Genomic DNA, 22,762 nt, shown 5'->3' on the forward strand with positions numbered 1-22,762 from the left:
GATGATGTGATTGATGAAACTGTTGATATGAAAGACGCACTTGAAAACGAAGAAGATGATTTAAACAATGATATTCAGTTGATTGCAAATGAGTTAGCAGCTGATTTTCAAATTGGTGATTGGATTGTTGTTCCATACTTTATGCAATGGTATCCTGCAATAATTAAAAATGTAAGAAGTTTTAACACTATAATATTGTATTTTTGTGTATTGAGATCTATTACAAAATTATTGGTTTATTAACCATATTAACTAATTTCAAGGAATATTTAGGTCAATGATGATGATATATTTGTTTCTTGTATGGAATATTCTGTTACACCTGGAAAGAACTGCTTCAAGTGGCCAACCAAAGAAAATATTCTCCAATGTTCGTCTCTTGACGTTGTTTGTAAGATTAATGCACCAACACCAACTAATAAAAAAGGTGATTATTCACTCTCAAAAGACGTTATTGACAACGTGGAGATTCAGATCGGCCATTAATAAATTTGTTATATATTTTTCTTAATTCTTAGAAAACTGTATTTCCCATCAGTTTTAAACGGAAAAAACGATCTTGAAGTTTAATGGTTCTTTCTTTGATTGATAAAGTTAAAAAAAAAAATTTTGTTCAAGTTCTCTTTACAGTTCCTTTATAAAAAAGTATCAAGTTAAAATTTTTAATAGCAGTACCAATTGATAAGGCTTTAAAGTAGCCGTTGCTAAGTATATCTATACCGTTGCTAGGGTATTTTTTTAGTTAAAAAATTGGCAAAACAAGGCTACTTCTAGGACTTCTGTAGGCTTTTTATCACCAGAGCACATGGATTTTTTTTCATATATTGGAAGATACATATTTAAGGAAAATAAATAACTTATACTGTTTATGGTGGACCTAAGGCCACAGTTGTTATGGGTAATCTATCAAAGCGCGTTGAACGCAAAAAGTGATTTTTGGCAGGTTACTCCTTCCCAGGTCCTTGCATGCACATGGTTTTTGTTTCAAAAAATCAATGTATGTCTTAGTGTCTTTCAAAAACACCTAAAAAAACTACGTGCAAGTATTGACCTTAAGAGATATTAGAGCTCAAAGTTAGGGTAAAATTTCAAATGTTGTGGTTTCGGACCACGATTTCTAGACAACTGAAAATGTAATCATGTTGAATTTTTACTTTTACTGTAGAAACCTACCCAGATTAGTAAAAAAATTAAAAAGAAATGTTTCTGTCATACTCATGTTGCTAAAACTACTCCTCAAAGTAGCAATTGCACTCCATGCGCAAAATTTTCTCAAAACGGGCCAAATTTTGGGACCCAATATCTCCGTAACTAATAAAAATTTTTGAAAAAAAAATTTCCAGTGGCCCATTTTCATTGTATTTTACAAAATATCTAAAAATGAGTACAATTTGAAGACATCACTTCCAGACTTTGCCTAGATTTCTCAGACAATGGCTCTTAAATAATATGGCTGATGATTGCCGAATGGCATGAAACTTCAAGTTCCATTATAAAGTTGTATTTTCTCATTTAAAATATTTTAATATTATTACTTGATCTATTTTTTTCAAAAAGATATTGATCACTCTTAAACAGACAAGAGTTGTATTTCCAGCAATATACAACATTTATCAATATATATATATATATATATATATATATATATATATATATATATATATATATATATATATATATATATATATATATATAATTAGACTCAGCTGTCCAAGTTTGTATAAAATCACACTCACTGGAAGCAATACCAGTCACAGCATAAACTAATACTAATACAATATATATATATATATATATATATATATATATATATATATATATATATATATATATATATATATATATATATATATATATATATATATGTATATATATATATATATATATATATATATATATATATATATATATATATATATATATATATATATATATATATATATATATATATATATATATATATAGTAGTGATTGTGTGAATATTTCTTGTTAAAGAGTGCTATATATATATATATAACGGGTGATGTGGAAGTTATCGGACAAAATAAAAACGTCAATAACTTATTTATAAATAAAAAAACAAAGTACTATTATATTTTTTTTAAATAAAGCATTTATCTTCTAATAAAAATATATTATTTTTTATATGAAAAAACACCACCATCTGCAATGGATCTCAATTTTGCTCTGACGCCTTTCATATGCGACTGTAAAAAGTTTAAATCAATTTCTTGTAGTTTTAGTTTAATGCGATCATTCAAAACTTGCTCTGTTGAAGCTTGCCAATCTCCCTCGTAAACCTTCTGTGCCAAATGTCCCTAAAAATTTTCAATTGGTCGTGCTTGAGGCACATTTGGGGGATTGGATTCTTTATCAACGTAATAGATATATTGGTCCATCCAATTTAGAGAATCTTTAGAATAATGAGAACTTGCTAAATCTGGCCAAAATAAATAGTTAAAGTCTCCATGATACTTGTGAATAAATGGAAGAAGTCGTTTTTCTAAACATTCATTAATATAGATTAATGAATTGATTGCTACAGCCTTGGAAGTGCGAAACAATGGCTCAGACAAAACACGGTCAGATATGGCTATCCACATTAATAATTTTTTTGTAAATTTCTCTTTTCCTATAAAACGAACACTTTCTGGGCATGTCTTTTTGTTGTTTGTGTAGTATCCAGAATTTCCAGGCATGTTGTCCCCTGCAAAACAAAAGTATTTTTCGTCATCGATGACTAGAAGCGATTTTGTGTTATAGAGTTGGTTAACTAGTTTCCTGCTTCTTTTCTTTGTCTTTATTTGTTGTTCTATAGTGTATTTTGGAGTCTTTTCACGTTTGCTATATTTAATATTCATTTTTTTTAACTGACGATCAATTGTCGACTGATTTACACCGAACTTAATACCTATTTTTCTCTGACTGACCCCTTTTCGATTGTTGACAAGTCTCGTTAATTCGGCTTTCTTTTCTCTAGTCCAGGATATTAGGTTTATTTACAAAAAACATTTTTAGTCGCTTTCGAAAAGATTCTCGTTCAGCTGCATTTAACCTCATTTTAAATAATAAAGTTTATATTTTATAAAACGTTTATGCCTACGCATAAAACCACAAAAACTAATTATTATGCTAAAATAATGAAACTAGGATTTGTCCGATAACTTCCGCATCACCCGTTATATATATATATATATATATATATATATATATATATATATATATATATATATATATATATATATATATATATATTTATATTTATATTTATGGTTAACGGTATATATGTTTATTTTATTAAATATGCACAAAGACTACGTTTTCTATAGCGTATACAGGCATACGTACCGCAAAACACCAAAAAAAGCACATCTCAATAACTTTTTTATTATTTGCTTTTGAGAAAAACTGTTTTGAATGTGTTTAGAGTTTCTTAAAATCAGTTTTTTCCAGCTAGTTTGATTAATTTTTAAGAAACAGTTTTGTTGTTATTGTTAACAGAACTTATGTTGTTTTTTGTATGTGTGCCCCAAAAACCGCATTCAATTTATCGATTGTATCTCTGCAGCTAGTGAACTTATGAAGCTGAAATTTGGCGTGTCCAAATATTATTTGATTTGCTTTAAATAAAACCAGTTACTGCTAACTTAATCTTGGAGAAAATACCCGATGCACCACCAAAACCAAAAGATAGGTATACCTAACAACAACATTGTTATTTTTAAAATAACATTTTATAGGCTACACATGTGTTCTCGCTTTTTACTATAATTATATTTGATTCAATGTAACCTCTTGATTCTAAAGATGTCATTGCAGTGTTTTAAACAAAGTTTGCATCGTGTTTTTTCCATGCTTTATATAAGGTTGCTTTCTCTCTCTATATATATTGGTTACTTTTTCTATATATATATAAGGTTACTTTCTCTATATATGTTTGTGTGCCACAAAATTTGAAATCAATTTTTGAAAGCTTTTTTCTCAACCAATTTTGCTCAAATTTTGCACACTTAATCATTTTCGATGACAATACAAGGAAATGGAAAAATTTGACCAAAAAAAGTTAATTAAGTTAACAAAAATTTAATTTGTATTTTCCCATACATTTTATGTATTTGATATGAATTGCGTATTACGTCACAAAAATCATTGATTTGCAAATTATTTGCAGTTTCGAAGACATTAAAGCGCAGCGATTCAAAACCTATTGTTTTAAGTTATTAAGTTAATAAGTCTTAAGTTATTAAGTTAATAAGTCTTAAGTTATTAAGTTAAAAAACAAAAATTTATTAAAAACAGTAATTTTTAAATTAAAAAAAAAAAAAAAAAACAGTATTTTTTCCTTCTACAAAAGATAACAAAAAAAGAATTTCTAGGCCCAATAGAATTCTGCTTGCATAAAGCATGGATTTGAAAAAAGAATTTTTTTTTGATTTACTAGTTACGTATTAAAAATCAAAAACATTTTTAGAACATAATAATTGCAAGAATTTATTAAAACTTACTTTGTGTTTGAACCTAGAGCAAAATCTAAATTTTTACTTGAAAATTGTTTTTTAGTATTTAGATATGTTTTGTAAGCGATAAATGTACTCTAAAATGTTTAACGATAATTTTTTTAATCAAATAGAGTTAGAAAAAAATAACATAGATATAGCATAAGAAGGAAGCCAAAAGAAAGAAAGAGGAAACTAAAGAAAAATTTATTAAATGTAAAGTTGAATGTTTTTGCAAACAAAGGAAATGTCAAGCTTTTGGCATAAAGCAAGGTCCTAATTGTATTGATGTTCTTCGTTCAATTTGCAGCAAAGTGAGTTGCAGAGTTGGTGGTTTTAAACCTAACGTCATCAATTAAAGTACTATTTTATTTATCTATGTTATCTTAACATTGTTGTAGTAACCTATTGTTATAATAAATTAATAAAGTCTGCAGCCATTTTATATGTCTGTGTTATTACTGCTGTGTTCAAATATTGTTTTTAAGAAAAATATATATTATTTTCTTTAAAAAAAATCAAATACACTCGTAATTTATTGTTGTTGTTTTTTATTTCAAAACATAGTCTATAAAGTGAATTCTATAAAATGTACCCCAAAAACTACAATAGTACTTCCTTTCTTTATGAGGGTGTTATAAAGATTTATAACTACTTGAGAAAAAAAAACTTTTTTCGGTATCTAGTTATAATCCATAGGTAATAGAAAAACCATATTTTGCTAACTTTTTCTCGGATACGGCTTCTAGGCTCCTTCAAAACAAAAAAAACTACACACTTTTATAATTGAAATTTTTACTCTAGTGCAAATACCAAAGTATTTAACAAATAAAAAAACCACTAAAGCTGCTTTAATTTATAGGCTGACATATTAGCTATCATAATATATCAAATTTTTTGAATCCTGAATCTTTTTCTACATGCTAGGTCACTTAAGCCAACATTGTGGTTTTTGCGATACGGTTGTTTTTGCGGTACGTATACCTGTAGGTGAAATTTAAATACATTAAAAGCCTTAGCGTTTTCGCCTTATTTTTATTGTTATTAATGAATTTCAATGAGAGATATATATACAAAAAAGATATAAATACATATATAACGGAAAAGGCGTGACATTTTAGTGGGGGCCGAAGTACAAAAAAATAATCATAAAACACCATATAGTTCAACTAAAAACCTACAAAAAAAAAAATCCATCTAAACAATGGAAGGAGGGCGTGTCCACCACGGCTCTCCTTCATTTTCCCTTCCGTAGTCCATATATCTATCTAAATTTATATAAATTCCAACAAACCGCAAAAAGTAAAAATAACTTTTTTAAAAACTTCTTTAACAAAAAATTTAGACTATAATAATTATTTTCTTTTTTGCTTAGTAATGTTTTTAACAGAATTGTGGCTTTGAAGAAAGCCTAGTTTTTGAAGCAAACAAAACGGTTACATCCATAGCTAGAAAGAGTCGATTCTTTAGTACGCAAAGGAAACCACATCCATTAATATCTAAAATAAAGTAAATCCCTAAATTAATATCGCCATACCTATTTAATAAGGATGCCCGGATCTTTTTAGTTATATATTTATTTATAATCCGGATTTATGTCCCGGATTATAAATAAATATATAACTGTTATTATTGCATTAATAAACATATTCAATCTCTAAAAAAATATGATCTAACCGGTTTAATCTTGATATGAATAAGATCAACATCTATCGAAGCAATCGTGTGGTTTTCATCATGTTGTGTAACCTTACAATGATAGATAAGATAAAATATATCAGATATATAAAATTAAAAAAAAAATTAAGGCTAACAATTAACTAATGTATAATAAATTAACATCTAACTGTCATTACTGAATTAATAAATATAATCTTGAGGTCTTTAAGATAAACATCTATAGTAGCAAACTCCCATCATAGTTAAAACCTTGTAATAAAAGATAAATGGAAATATATTAAATATTTAGCACAATAACTGCAAAATCCATTACAAATTAGAGAAGATGAAAATAATTTCCTAACTTAAAAACAAATTCAAAATCACTTAACTCCTGATAATCAAACAAAAAAATCGATAGAAGTCGACCTTTCAATACTTTTTAACCTGAAATATAATAGATTTGATTATAAATTATAATTAAAAAAAAGTTATATTGTGTTAGCGTAACTATCTGGTAATGGCAGATGCCATTTGTCTAGAGTGTACTGATTTAATGCAATTAAACACTAACATCTCTCAATCCATGCAAGCAAAAGTCTGTCTTTCTGGGTAGAAACAATGCATAGCCATCTTTATGATTAACATTAATTGTCATGAGCCAGACAATTTGCTCATGTCAAATAGTAAATGAGCTTTGGTTTCCCATAGCACGTTGCAACCAGGTCAACCCTGGTTGTTGGATATCGGTAACTAACCGACTACCTAAAATTACATTTCGATATAGATATATGTATATACATATATGAATACATAAAAACAAATTAAATAATTATAAATCTTTTCATATTCTTAAAAAAAGGGGAGGGTAGAGAATATGATATACATTAGGAACTGTAAAATTTATTATAAAAAAAGATTAACCTACCATCTGTAAATAATACCTGTTAATTCAAGTTTATAAGACTTTTATTTAAAATAACATATACCTTATTATTACACATTTCTATTATGTTATCATCATATCACCACTTATTATGTCTGCAGAAAGTTGATATTTGCTCACATCATACTCAACACCATCCTAATCTTCATTCTCTTTGGGTTTCCAATAAGATTCTATATATACATCATTTTTCTTCTTTTTAATGCTAACAATTCTGCCATAGGATACATGATGGGTGTTAGTGGCATTATCGAACCACATGTGGCAATTACTTTTTCCAATAGCAGCTCCAATAAGAATTTCTTCAATATCTGAAGCCTCGTTATTTTCTAGGTCAGGAAACATTTCTTTTACCTGATCAGGCATGCAATTTTTTAATATTTTTTCTACCTTTCTGCGTTCTTTGTCTTCTTTTTTCTGAATTTTATCTGCCATTTGTTTTATCAATTCTAACTTCAGGTCATTATGACATTGTATATTTATAAACTGCTTTTTTTCTGGCATTAGAGATAGCCCATAATATCAACTTGTTTTGAATATCAGTTGGCTTTTTGCATAGCAGAGCAGTTGTTTTATTTTTGCAAGCACGAAGCTTTGAACTGGATAGTGGTTCATGAGAAGAGGTTTTTAGAGTAGGACGAGATAAAGGAGGTAAGTGATCACTATTTGATACAGATGAAAAACTGATTTTTTGAGAAGAAAATGAAGAACACGTAGCAATGTCAATTGAGGTTGCGATCGATTGCGATGTTTGTGCCACAGCAGATGTTGTTATTTGGTATGCAAAGAGCATGTTGCAGATGTCAACAAATGGTTTCGAATTTCGTGAAAAATGGTTTACAAAGACTTTTGATGTTCTAACTAGTTGCAAGTTTCTAACTTATACAAATTTTGATGTTAAAATACTTACCGATTAGTTCTACAGTTACTTTATATGAATTGTTGTTGGTTGCAAATATATGCAGTACATGTCCAAATCTACAGCCAATATTTAAATGAGCTGGTATTGGAAAATTACAAGCTAAATAAGTTTTAGCTTTACCATAAAATAGATATGTTTTCTTGTGAGGTCCCATGATGCACTAAATTAAATTTAACAATCGTAATACTGCTATTTAATTGGGTCGGCTATAGATCTTAATTAAATAATTTAAAAAATCACCATTAATCTATAAAAAAAATTTTAAATATAGGTATAATTTTTATATATCATATATAGCTTAAGGTGGTTATATGGTAAATTTTGGGTATGGAAAAATGCTGAGAAAATGGTGTTTTTGTTTTTAATGATTTTTATGCAGAATTATCATTAAAAAGTGTCATATAATTTTAGCATTTTAAATTTTATTTTGCAGAATTTTGCCTTTAAACTAATTTTAGTGTGCGAAAAGAGTTCGCAATCAAAAAAAAAATTATTATATAACCACCCTAATTAATTATACTTCTTAGTTTTTGTGTAAATGATTTTACAATTATAAAAAAAGAAAACCCAAATATTTTTAGTAGAAAAAGGCTATTAAAAAAATTAGAACTGTTATACAGTTCTAATTAAATATATTATTATTAATGAATAAAAAATCAAATATACTGAATGCTCGCCGTCAAAAACCACCCCTCCCCTAACACTATGTAACGGAAGTGGAAATACATACCTCCACAGCGCGGACTAATAGGGTATGAGGTCAGTAATATTTTTAATGAAATTTAGCAGGCACATAGAAAATAGATTTATACAGTTGACTGAAAAATTTCAAATATGTACCATTATGCCTTCAATATTAATGCACCTCCGGAACAAAAACGAAATTTTAAAACCGAATAAAAATCACTGGTAACTGTAAAAAAAACAACAGAATTTATAACAAAAAGTAACAGTAACAGTAGCAGAAATAGTTTAATAAAGTGTAACAGTAACAGTAACACTAAAAGAGGTGGAAATGGAACCTACACTGGGTCGAAAAATACGGTGGGTGGTCATAAATTTTTTTAAATGAAATTTGGCAGGCACATAGAAAATTGATTTATACAGTTGACTGGAAAATTTCAAATATATACCAACATGCCTTCAATATCAATGCAGTTCCAGAACAGGAACGAAATTTTAAATAGCAATAAAAACTGAAAAATTTATTACACGTAAAAAAACCCATAATTTATTCAAGATAAAACATTCTACTTTTTTAATAAAGTCTAAGCTGATATAAAATTCTAAAAAGAAAGACAAATAAATACATCCTTACCACACCGACTTCGAGCACGCTGTGGAAAAAAAGGTCACAGTTTTTGTCTTTAAAATCGGTGCCGTAAAAACCCAGATACGCACGTACCTACATAATAACTTTTTAAATAAAGAAGAAGAACCATCAAATAAAAAACGTTGTGTTTAATTAACAATCAATTCCATGACAAAAAAAATTCATTGGGAGAACGATTGACTCGTTTTGCTGCTATTGATGGGTTTTCTATAAATGCAATAACTGAATCGGATTAAATTCGTGAGTTGTTTCGTGATAAAGGCTTCACTCTACCTAAATCGAAAACAGATGTCATAAATCTTATATATAAATATTATATGGAAATAGTTGAAGAAAATAAAAGAGGATCGCACAATTCAAATGATTGCCTAGAACTACTCATCAAAAAATTAAACATGTTTAATGTAAGTCTTATAAATGAGGTAGTTTAAGGGGTAAACAGATTCATTCTGTTGATTAGCCTCGCATCCGTTCTTTATCTATTAGGCTGGCGCAAATGTATTCTTAATAAATTGTTTCCAGTTAAGGATGTTGAGCGTTGGATCTTCTTGACTCAATGCATTGGCTTTGCTTGTGCCTCTGTTTTTATGACTAGGCAACTCATACTATTATCTCCTAATGAGGGTACAGCTCTAAAACTCAGTTTCATGATTCTGAGGCCGGCTGGTAGTCAGGTTTCCCAAACTCTCTGGTAGCTCTTAGAGAGGCTGATTCAAGTCAAGTTCTTCAACAAATTTAAAAATGATAAAGTACCAAAAACTATAAAACACAGAAAACCATCATCATCAATCACCAAGTTCTCTAAACCTATCATTCACTAATATTCGTGGTCTTCGAAGTAACTTTTCTTCTGTTGAGTCTTATCTCTTGCAAAGTTCACCAGACCTACTTGCTCTTTATGAGACTAATTTGAGTTCGGCTGTCTCATCTTGAGATCATAGTGTTGATGGTTATCTTTCTATAATTTGCAAAGACTCCAATAGTCACATGCTTGACCTGGGCATTTACATTCGTAAGGATTCACCCATTTGTCGAAACTAGGTTTGAATTCACAGACTATTCTTTCATGTGCTTTCGTATAGCGCCACTTCACTCTATTGTCTTTCTCTTTGTTCTATATCGCTCTCCTTCATCTCAAGGCTGCACTCTTTTCAGTGTTATTTCTGATCATATTGACCAAGCCCTCTCTCTTTATCCCTCAGCCTATATTGTCGTCGGTGACTTAAATGTTCATCACACTGAATGGCTTGGCGCTAGTGACTCTGACAATAAAGCCCACAACTTTTGCCTTTCTCAATCCCTAACTCAAATATTCAACTTTCCAACTCGCTTTCCAGACAACCCAAATCATTTACCTTCTCAACTCGACTTATGTCTTGTTTCTGATCCTAGTCAGTGCTCAGTTTCTCTACATTCATCCTTAGGTGCTTCTGATCTCTCTAAAACTAATACAGTTTGATCTCTCTAAAACTAATATCTCGTTCTTCTTCATCCCCCTATCACCGTACCTCTTACGACTACGTTAAAGCTAATTGGGACTCTTTCCGTGATTTTCTTCGTGATGGCCCTTGGGTAGAAATCTTTCGTCTTCCTGTCAACAAATGTGCTTCTTACATAACTTCGTGGATTCAGCATGGAATCTTTTGTTCCCTCTCGACAATTCAAGCCTCACTCTTCTCCATGGTTTTCCTCACATTGTGCTGCTGCGATTTCCAATCGAAACTGTTACTTCCATATCTATCAGCAAAAATTTTTTCTAGAAAACAGACGTCTGTTTGTTACTGCTAGAAACCATTGTAAAAAGGTTTTGTCTATCGCCAAAGCCCGCTATTCTCAGGTCATGAAATCTCGTATTTCATCACAAAACTCAGGCTCTCGTGACTTCTGGAAAATCTTTAATAGGATTAATAATAAGGGCATATCTTTAATTCTACCTCTCTTGTATGGTTCAGACTATGCCACCTCACCTAAAGACAAAGCTGAATTGTTTGCTAAGACGTTTTCATCCATACCATCTCTTGATTCCACTAGTTACGTTCTACCAGATATAGCCGTCAAACAGGTTGATCCATTGCTTGACATTCGTATCACTCCAGCCTCTGTATCTAAAGTGATTTCCTGCCTAGACTCTTCTACAGCTTGTGGCCCGGACAACATACCTGTTATAGTCTTGCAGAAGTGTTCTCCGGAGTTGTCATCCATACTTTCAAAACTATTTAATAACTGCTTATCAGAGTTTTGTTTTCCAGCCTGCTGGAAAGCCGCATCTATTATCCCTATTTTCAAAAAAACTGGAGAGCGATCTGATTCGTCTAAATACCGTCCCATTAGTCTTCTTCCTATCACAAGCAAGGTTTGAATCTTTAATTAACAAACACTTAATTTTCCATTTTGAATCTAATAACTTACTTTCTGACCATCAATATGGATTTTGATCTTCTCGTTCTACAGCTGATTTGCTAACAGTAATAACCGATTGATTTTATCGTGCATTAGATAAAGGTGGAGAGGTTAAGGCTATCGCTTTTGACATTTCAAAAGCGTTTGATAAAGTTTGGCATGCTGGTCTTCTCTATATGCTTTCTTCTTATGGTGTATCTGGCAACATCTTTAAGATTATTGAATCCTTCCTTTCCAATCGTAGTATAAAATTTTTTATACTACGATTACGACTCTTCTTCTTATTCTGTAACTTCAGGGGTTCCTCAAGGTTCTATCCTTGGCCCTATACTCTTTTTAATTTACATTAACGATCTTCCAGATATTCTCACATCTAAAGTGGCATTGTTTGCTGATGATAATATCATTTATTCTTGTCGTGATAAGAAGCCAACACTCTGTGATTGCTTGGAGGGGGCATTTGATCTTGAAAACGATCTTATTACTGCTACAGCATGCGACTCGCAGTGGCTACTGAACTTCAATTCAGATAAAAATCAATTTTTTTTAGCCAATCGTTATCACAATAACTTAGATCTTCCTATGTTTATAAACGGTAATGTACTAGATGAGTCATCTACTCATCATCTTTTAGGATTAACTCTTACTTCCGATCTTTCTTTGAAACCATATATCAAATCTGTTTCAAAATTAGCATCTGCTAAGTTTGCATCTCTTTATCGAGCTCGATACTTTCTACGGATTCTATTCTCTATCTCTATAAATCTCAAATCCGGCCTTTTATGGAATACTGTTGCCATATCTGGGGCGGATCTTCTAATGATACCCTTTCTCTTTTAGACAAAGTGCAAAAACGCATTGTAAACATAGTTGGACCTGCTCTTGCAGCCAACATCCAACCATTATCACATCGTCGTAATGTTGCTTCCCTTTCTCTTTTCTACAAGTGCTATAATGGACACTGCTCTAAAGAGCTAGCGTCTCTTGTGCTAAAATTCATTAAAATTCTAAAATTCATTCTCGCGTTACTCGTCATTCAATTAAGTCTCATCCTTTTTCTGTGAATGTTTCTAAATACTCCAAAAACTCTTGTTCTCTAGTTTTTTTTCTCAAACATCAGTTCTTTGGAATTCGCTTCCATCATCTTGCTTTCCTGATTCATATAATTTGCAATCCTTTAAGTCGTCTGTCGATTGTTATCTTGCTCTACAATCTTCATCTTTTCTCTTCCAGTATCTTCCAAATTTTATTAGTGGTTGCTTGCAGCCTTGTTAGAAGCGAAGATGTTTAAAAAAAAAGAAAAAAAATTTTTTTTTGCATAGCAACTGATGGGGCTTCTGTTTTGGAAAAATTTAAAAATACTTCGCTTTCTGAATATCAACTTTGTTTTGCACATGCAATACATTTAACTGTAGCTGAAATAATTTATAAAAAAAAAGTTAAAAATATTAATCAAAGTACTAACGACAACGATATTGAAGATGATATTTTTGACGATGACGATGTTGACAAATAACAATAAAAAGTTGTTGAAGTTTATTAGAGATGTCAATTAATCGAACGCGAAAATTTTTATCCTGTTCCAGATATACTTATACTTAACATTCATAGCGCAATATTTAAAATATTTTGAGAAAGTTTGTCCATGTAATAGAATATACTTTTTTTCAACTGGCCTTTTAAACTTTTCTTTTCAATCAAAACTTTTAAGGGCTTGTGCAAAAAAATATATATATTTAACTTTAAATTCAGTTTCGTTTTTTAATTTATTCATCATAATGACAAAAGCAAGGAGTCAAATATAGAAAAAAGAGTGGAAAATAATACTTTTCATGGTTGAGCTTTTTAATTAAAAATTGCACGACATGTTAGCATATTAATATATATTATATATACTAATATGCTAAATAATACATGTCAGGGAAACATGAAGATGGGAGAGCGTTTCAAAGCGTTGAAGTGTGGGGAAAAAAACTAGACAAATAAAAGTTTTTAGAGCATGCAGGGACAGATACAGTAAAAGAATGAGACTTTGTTAAATGACGAGTCAAGCGAGATTGAGTTTTAGTTGATGGAACAATAGATGATAGCTCCTTTGAGCAGCAACCATGATACTATTTGTAAAAAAGAGAAAGAGTTGCAACTTTACGACGATGAGAAAGAGGTTCAAGCTTAGCAGATAAACCGGGTCCAACTACGTTCACAATGCGTTTTTGGACCTTTTCTAAAAGAGAAAGAGCATCATTAAAAGAATTAGCCCAAATATGACAACAGTATTCCATACATGGACGAGTAAGAGATTTGTAGTGGTAGACATTGGAATCAGAAGAGAGAAAATGGCGAGCAAAATAATGTGAAGCAACCTTAGCAGATGCTAATTTAGCAATCAATTGTATATAAGGTTATATATAAGATTGTATATTAGAAGACGTAAATAAGTAGATTCAGTGAGAGGGTTGCCATTTTTTAATATAGAAATGTTGATTTATTGACTATCGATATTGCTTTATAATTTATTAAGTATTTTATGTGACAAACAATTAAACGAAAAGAAATAACTGGATTGTTTCACGACTGCAAACGATCTGGAATACCTCGTTCTACTACAAGAAAGTAAGACTGTTACATAGTTATAGATTCCATGTACAGTTCTCAAAGGCTTTACGAGAAATAGCTACTGATTTTTATTAAAACCATGTAACGAAAATTAGTGCTACAACTCTTAAACGTTGGTTAAACACCATTTGGTAGGTGTCGGTCTCAGAGATTGTTTGTTGAGAAAAAAACTAGGACTGACCAAATTTCATTAACAAAAACAATTAAATTTTATTAGTGGTTGCTTGCAGCCTTGTTAGAAGCGAAGATGTTTAAAAAAAAAGAAAAAAAAATTTTTTTTGCATAGCAACTGATGGTGCTTCTGTTATGGAAAAATTAAGAAATTCTTCGCCTTCTGAATATCAACTTTGTTTTGCACATGCAATACATTTAGCTGTAGCTGAAGTAAATTATAAAATAAAATTTAAAAATAATAATCAAAGTACTAACGACAACGATATTGAAGATGATATTTTTGACGATGACGATGAGATGATGATGATGAGGAGGAGGAGGATCAACAAAATGAAATTAGTGACCAAGCTCCTGATCTTGTTCCTGAGCTTTATAAAGTTCTGGTTAAAGTTTGAAAAATAGTTGTCACTATTAAAAGATCTTCTTTAAAAATGGATTCTTTAATGCGTTATTCTAAAAATGAATTTGGACAAGAGCTAGTGCTAATTTTGGATTCAAAAAACTCGTTGAAATTTAATGTTGACCATGATTCAAAGATTTATTAAAGTTAAAAAAGCAGTTTTTAAATCTCTGGTGGAATTCTGTTTAGATAACCTAATGTTGTCTGATGATGAACTTACAGTATTTGAAAATTTAGCAAAAAGTCTGGAACCTATTATCTTAGGTTCTCAAATGATTTGCAGAAGGGAAGCAACTTTATTAACAGCTGATGACGCATAAAAATTTATGGTTAAAGAACTTGATGTTCAAGATTGCTACCTAGCAAAAGATCTTAAAAATGCTTTCATTGAAAAAATCCCAGTCGGCAAATTTAGTTGTAAATGCGCATTAGAAACTCGTTTAAATACGTATCGTTGTGGTATGCATGTTAGCCATTTTATCGTGTCGAATACGCATTAGAAATACGCATTAGATGCGTATAAAGACAGGTATACAATACGACGCCTTCTGAGTATCAAACACGCATTTGAAACTCTTGTAAACACGTATAAAACACGATAACCAGAGAATATTCAATACGATATTTTCCTGGTATTACATACGCATTTAAAACTTTCCAGAATACGCATTATTTACGAATATTTGTTAGCCATTTTATCGTGTCAAACGCGCATTAAAAATAGACATCAGATGCGTATAAAGACAGGTATACAATACGACGCCTACTAAGTATTAAACTCGCATTTAAACACGTATAAAACACGATAACCAGAGAATATTCAATACAATTTTATTAACTAATATGAATTCATAACATAATGGTAATGACTAGCAGTAAGCAACCCGTAATACGGGTTATGAGTTATTAAATCATTAATAACAATAAAAACACATTAACAACTTGATATATTATCTAAAAAATTTAATACAAATTTATCTATAAATATTTTAACTTTGACTCCCTATCAGCAACGTCATTGCTTATAGTGAACGACGAAGACCGCATTAACATCAGTTGAGTTCTTTTTAAAATCTGTCACAACACAGGTACCAGAAACGCTAAGTCAAGTAAAGCCTGCAAATACCTAAAAAAAATTACAATTTTTAATTACAAAAGTACAATTTGCATTTTATTGTTAGTAGAATTAGGATAATAATAACAGAAAATATATATTCCGTGACTACAGAATAATTAAAAAAGATTATAAAAAGGCTAGGCAACACAATGTAGTAACACTGGCAAATAACACCACAACTTAATAAAATATTTTATTAACTTAAATACTTGGACTGAAAAGATTTTATTAATTACAATATTTGAACAATCGTGAGACAATTATAGTTAAACAATTTAAACAATTATACCATAAAATAGCAAGCAAATCGTAAAATATTTCTTAGAAATTATCTATTTTTTTCATTTGACTACTATTTTCAAGTTGCCTATAAGCATTTACATTAATAACTTCGTTGAGCCTAATACTATCTATTTCAATTTAACTATTATCATTAAACATATTACCAGTAATCTTACTATTGCTGCAACTGAATAAATGAACGTAAAAGAATCTTACAAATTGTGATCTTTTCTAATTAAAGACTTTATTTAAACTTAAGATTTATTGAAATTCATATCTTTTTATATGTTTACATACATTAGTCGTTTATCAAAAATATTAAACAACATTTATTTACATCAATTATTTTTAATTAAAAAAGAATCTAGACTACAATGCACAAAATTATTTTTACCTTAATGCACAAAAATAATAAATGCACAACCTTGTATAAAAAAATGAAGCAATGTCAATCAGTATATTTTACTCTAAATTAATTATTTAAATATATATATATATATATATATATATATATATATATATATATATATATATATATATATATATATATATATATATATATATATATATATATATATATATATATATATATATATATATATATATATATATAGGGGAACATGGGGTAAAATGACAAATGGGGCAAGATGACAACCTACAGTTATCTCTTAAGCAAAACTAAATATAACAGTTGATTTTAGCTGAATAGGAAGTAGATTAATTTTACTAGATTTATCAATGGTTTCTTTTTAAATATTATTTTTGTGACGAAAGCTAAGTATTAAAAAAGTTTTTCTGACATTGAGAAAAAATTTTTTTATCCTTGTTTGACTTGATTTATTACATCGCTACATCACCAGCTAAAGGTAAGTTTTAATTTTTGGGACAGACTAAGATACAGGCGTTTTTCGAAACAGTTGTCATCTTGCCCCATGTTCCCCTATATATCTATTCACATACCTTTAAAAAGTGGTATTACACTTTACACAATGAAATATGGAAAAACATCATCGTTTTTTCAACTACTTTCAAAAGGAATTTATTTATTTTTTCTAGTCTGTTATTTTTTCTAGTCTGTTATTTTTTCTAAGAAAGAATATTTATATAGATACAGAGAAATATAAAATATACTGAAAGATTGGCAGATTTATGTTTATAAACTTTTGTGTCAACAAATTACAGTCAGTTTTCCATGTTAAATACATAAAATATATATCAAATATAACATATATCAAATATCAAATAAATCCAATATAAAATAAAACAAAATAGTAAACTTACTCAAATCAGGATCAGTTATACCGTGTGAAGTAACTAAACAACACTTCAGTTCTTTTCAATTGCTCTAAAAAATAACTTTCAGCTCTTTCCAATTGCACTAAAAAGAAAAAAAAAAACTTACTTAGATAAGTTGCCAAGTTCTTAAGAATCTGAAAACAAATAAGTAAAAAAACAAAGAACAAACAAACATTTATTTGTTTAAACTACTATATTTAAACAAATTAAATTTAAAAAAGTGTAACACCAATTCTCCTTAAAGGCTAAAAAAAAAAATTTTCAGCTCAAATTTGCTTGCATACCTTGCTTGTAAAACCATGTGAATAAGAAACACATTTAGAAAAGCCTAGAAACTACTTAAAGATGACATATGCAAAATTGAAGTTTGAACGTTGACTGGACTAATTATTAGCAGATGTTTTTAAAAAATTCATAAAGATTTACATATATTTGTTCTCTTATATTGCATAAATCCATCATATGATAAATCTGAAATGAAAAAATGTAATGGATAAGTAAATATAAAAAAAAACATCATATATGAATCGCAAATCAAAATATCAGATAGAGATAAGATGTCATGATAAGAGAGTAGTAGTTGTTAAATATTGTTATTTCATGTTAGCTTTTAGAAAACAATTCATGTTGGTACATCGTCGTACGACAAAGGGAAGACAAACTAAAAATGAAAAAAAGAACATAACTATGTTAAAAATTATAAAAAAATTAAAATTATTTAAATTTAAAAGTGTTAATTGATACTATAAATAGTTTAACTCATACTTTGCTTTGTTCTAAAGTAAACCCAAATTAACAGACATTAACACTGCTTGACACTGAATTCTGTCAAGTTTTCTGCTAGCCGAGCAACATTTCTAGCATTTCAACAATTATTAATTTCATCCTGCCTAGATCTATTTTTTTTCATTTGACTACTATTTTCAAGTTGCCTGCAAGTAGGCTCAACGAAGTTATTAATGTAAATGCAAAAGCATTTACATTAATAACTTCGTTGAGCCTAATACTATCTATTTCAATTTAACTATTACCATTAAACATATTACCAGTAATCTTACTATTACTATAACTGAATAAATGAATGTAAAAGAATCTTACAAATTGTGATCTTTTCTAATCAAAGACTTTACTTAAACTTTGAAAACATGGAAACAACATAATATAAACATATATACGAACTATTAAACACAATATATTTATTTAAATTTATGAAACATATATAAACACCTCTTATAATATTTATATACACAATAGATACATTTTATACTACTTTAAAAATACATTTAGAAAACAATTATATAACACATATTACCACATACATATATTTATCAAAAACGTTTTAATTTTGAACATAATATAAACAAATATGCAAACTATAAACATATATAAATTGAATTGCGTGAACAAAAAATTTAAAAATAACATTAAAAAATCTAAAAAGATTCATATTAATTTATATATAAAGACATATATCTCGTAATAAAATATATCATATTTAATTTAAGTCAAATACTTATTGAATAAAGAACAAAAAAACAGATAAAAGAACTGCAATCCTAATAACAAAATTTAACGTTTAGCAACAATTAAAATGTCAGTGTTGGCTCAAAATTTTAACTTATTTTTCTAAATTTTCTAAAACAGAACAAAAAAAGATAATAGCATAACAGAAATGTCAATAAAATAATAATCAACATAAGCAAGGTATGAAATGATAGGATTTAAAATATATTTGAACTATATTAATTTAGGACTTCATTAAACTAAATTAATAAATTTAAAAGTAGTAGTAAATATTTTTATGATAAAGTTTTAGTAACTCTTTTAGTGCAATAAAGCACTGTAACTGTACTAGAGATAATTTACTAAATTTCTCGAGAGACCTTTTTAATTTAGATTTTGTTTTCGCAATTTCAGATTAAGCATGCGCTTTAAAAGCCAAGATTTTCGTTTTTCCATTTTTTGTTAATATTTGATCAAAATTGGGTTCGATATCATATCCAATTTTGATCAAATATTATAAATACGTATTTTTGATAAATAAGTGGTATTGAACTCGAGTTCGAAACTTAAAACTAAATGCGTATTTTTCTGGTATCAATGGCGGTATGTTATACGTGATCAATACTCCGAGTATTTACAATACTAGATATGCCGACTGGGATATGTCAAAGAAGAAAAAAAGATCTTGTTGGTTTACTAAAAATAACTATAGTATTATTAATATAAATCAGTTGTCTGGATCTATGGCTGCCAGATTAGAAAAATTTGTAAAAAAAAAAGATGTTTTTGAAGTCGAGTGCAATAAATCAAATATGCGTCAAAAATTCTATCTGCTTAAAGCTACTAATAAAAGATCGTATAACTTAAATATACTTTATAATGCGCTTTTAACTATTCGTCCTTCCAGTGTAGGAGCTGAAAGGATGTTTAGTTCAACTGGATTTTTTTTTACCAACTATAGAACTAGATTGACAGAGAGCTATCTCAATGCACTGGTTTTTCTCAGAAGTCACTTTAAAATCGTAAACGGCTACAAAAAATAAATAGAAAAATAAAAAAGTGTATTTAGTTATATTTTCCTTGATGAAGATTTTCCCGGAATCCCGGGAACGATTCCCGCTATTCTGGGAATGGAAAAAGTCCGAGAAATCGCAATCCCTAACCCAGACCACTTGGTAATACGAGCACTATAAATTAGGTCAAAAAAATAACATTAATTAAGTAAAAAAATACCAACCTGACAATTTGAACTAATTCATGGAATGTAATGAATCGTTATTAACAAAATTTATCATTAAAAGATCAAATTTTAAGCCACTTTTTATTGAAACAATACTACTTTGTTTTATGCAATTAAATAAAAAAAATTACATCGTTATTTTTTCAATTTTATTAACTCAAACCTTTGAACGATAAAATTTTTTTGATTAATTTACAGAAAGATATTTAGTATTGTTAAAATATTAAAAGTTTTTAATATGTTTGTTTTTATTCAAAAAGCAATTAAAACCAGAACTTTAAACTAGATAATTTCAATGCAAAACATTAGGCAAAAAACACTAGCATGATAATATTATACAAAAGTGGCATCTTTAACTAAAGCCAAAACTAAATGTTTCTTTTTGTTTTTTAATCAAAAATGGAACTAATTTGTAGCTAACATATTTCTTTACGAAAAATTAAATTTCACTATTTTAGCATCAAAATTTCGCGCTACAGATTTATTTATGCGTGATCAGTGTAATTATCGTAAATTTATATGCAGTAATTAGCAGCTATTATCTTATTAAAACACTATTAAATTTTTTGCGTTATTAATATATTATAATATTAATATATTATAAAGCAAAAAATTTAATAGTGTTTTAATAGGATAATAGCTGCTAATTACTGCATATAAATTTACGCTAATTACACTGATTCCTGTTATCAAAACAAAGTTGATTCAAAAAATATAAAGCAACTTTTACTTCACTGATTACATCTTACAAATATTTTAGTATGTTCATATTACCCTAATCTACCCTATATTAAAAACGTCTAGAAAAAATAACAATAATCTTAAAACTCCGTGAAATGACATTTTTTAAGAAAAATTAATAAGAACATTGTTTTCTATTCAAGTAGAGTTGTGTAATGTAATATCCAAAAAAGATAGTAATCTAGATTGTTGCATCAATAGTTGTTGCATCAGTATTCTACATTTTTGCTTCAGTAGGGCTGCCAGACAACCCTACTGATTCAACAAATTACACTATATCATATGCGTGTAATCAATGTTCTTGGTAATTTTTCTAAAAAAATTTTTAATAAAAAGAATGGAATTTTATTTTTAAGCAAACTTGTTATAAATACTTTTTATTTATAGCAATAAATTCTTGTATTTATGAAAATAAATATGTATATGTGTTTTACAAATGCAAAATATATACTTTTTAATTAGGACCGTTTCTAGGGTTGGCGGCGCCCGGGGCAAACGTAGAAATGAATATTTTAAATGTATATCAACAAAATGTCTTTAACATTTTATGTTTCATGTTTAGATGTAGAGAAAATTTGTTGCCAAGCGTATTACAAAATCTTTACTGTATGAAACCTAAAAACAAATATAATCTTCGAATTAATAACAATCTTACTGCCCCTTTTTGCTATAAAAGCAAAGACCAGTTTTTTGTTTCTTATCGTGGTCCTTATCTCTGGAACAAAATAATCTAACCAAATTTTGATTTTTCTACCTAACTGACTTTTGCTTCATTCAAACAAAAACTTAAAAGAATTATATTTTTAATTGAAAATATTTTGATTTATTTTTAATTGTTTTTTTGTTTTGTTTGTTTGTTCGTTGTTGTTCTATTTTGTATATTTTATTTATTTTTTAATCTTGGCTTTTTAAAATTTTATCTTGGTTTTTACATGTTTTTGCATAAAGTTATATTATTATTATTATTTCACTTAAGACATTGTATTTTTATCAAAAATTAACCATATATTCTAAAGGGCTTCATGACAAGATCCACATGATCTTCTAGAAGTCCTGTCGTTACTGATGTGAAAATTGTAAAATATAAATGGTCATTGTAATATTTTTAAACGGCAAAATATTAAAGAAAAAAAAACAAAGAAAAAAAAAGGTGCGGCGCCCCCTCCCTCCAGTAATGGTCGCTTATAGAAACTTTTTGAGCTTCCACCAATACTTTAATACTTGTTACAAAGACTGCTAATAAAAAAATATATGAGTAAAAAATTTGTTTTTGTTTTATCTCAGTTTTTATTGCAATTCTCCACCAGAAATATAATTTTATTATGGTAGCAGTACCTGTTTCAAAATTGTAAAGAGGAATAAATTTGAAAAACCGTGGAACCGAGGAATAAATTTGAAAAGTTCGAAGACGTGGAGTCTTAAGTTCGAAAGTTCGAAAGTATCATAATCAGAATAGTTTTAAAACCTAGCGAGATGAAATTATTTCGAAATGCACGTTTCATCGTGGACCTTGGCCATATACCAAGGTCCTCGATGAAACGTGCATTTTTAATAATCTGTGCTGTGATTATTAAACGTGCAAGGTTAATAATCTTTTTAGATTGATTTCATTGCTAAATAGATCTATTTTTCTGATG

General features: G+C 28.7%; 1 long non-coding RNA gene across 2 annotated transcripts; it reads right to left on the bottom strand.

Annotated features, from left to right (window-relative positions):
* Positions 1 to 15,880: 15,880 nt before the first annotated feature.
* On the bottom strand, positions 15,881 to 18,400 carry LOC136091564 (uncharacterized). 2 transcript variants are annotated; one of them, XR_010644083.1, is made up of 3 exons: positions 17,926 to 18,400; positions 17,627 to 17,723; positions 15,881 to 16,072 (listed from the first exon to the last, which is right to left on the bottom strand). It is a non-coding gene; the product is annotated as an uncharacterized LOC136091564 (long non-coding RNA). The 2 variants fall into 2 exon arrangements; XR_010644084.1 differs by lacking the exon at positions 15,881 to 16,072 and adding an exon at positions 16,948 to 17,431.
* Positions 18,401 to 22,762: the final 4,362 nt, after the last annotated feature.

Source organism: Hydra vulgaris, chromosome 15 (genome assembly GCF_038396675.1).
Source record: "Hydra vulgaris chromosome 15, alternate assembly HydraT2T_AEP".
Lineage (NCBI taxonomy): Eukaryota > Metazoa > Cnidaria > Hydrozoa > Anthoathecata > Hydridae > Hydra > Hydra vulgaris.